Source organism: Aplysia californica, unplaced genomic scaffold, assembly GCF_000002075.1.
Source record: "Aplysia californica isolate F4 #8 unplaced genomic scaffold, AplCal3.0 scaffold00831, whole genome shotgun sequence".
NCBI classification, from domain to species: domain Eukaryota; kingdom Metazoa; phylum Mollusca; class Gastropoda; order Aplysiida; family Aplysiidae; genus Aplysia; species Aplysia californica.
The window spans coordinates 261,670-261,983 of NW_004798101.1; positions in this window are offsets into that span (position 1 = coordinate 261,670).

A 314-nucleotide genomic window follows, 5' to 3' on the forward strand; every position below is an offset into this window, starting at 1 on the left:
AAAAGTTTTCTATAATTTTACCTTTCTGGTCTTTAGGTTTGTCTCCCCAAAGGGGGCTGTGGGCATTGAAATCACCTAGTAAAATAAAGGGTTTCGCCCGCCCGTTAAGTGAATTAAGTTGTGGAGCGGACAAAAAAAAAACTGACTTGAGGTCCGCAGTCTGCTCGCTGAGAGATTAAAATTGTGGAGTGGACCCAAAAAATGAACTGTCTTGAGGTTCGCAGTCCACTCGCATGGCCGTCCGTTACCCGCTCGCTCTGATAGTCCGCGAGTAACGAACCCGTTCATCCGCTCGCCCCAACTCTAATAAAAAC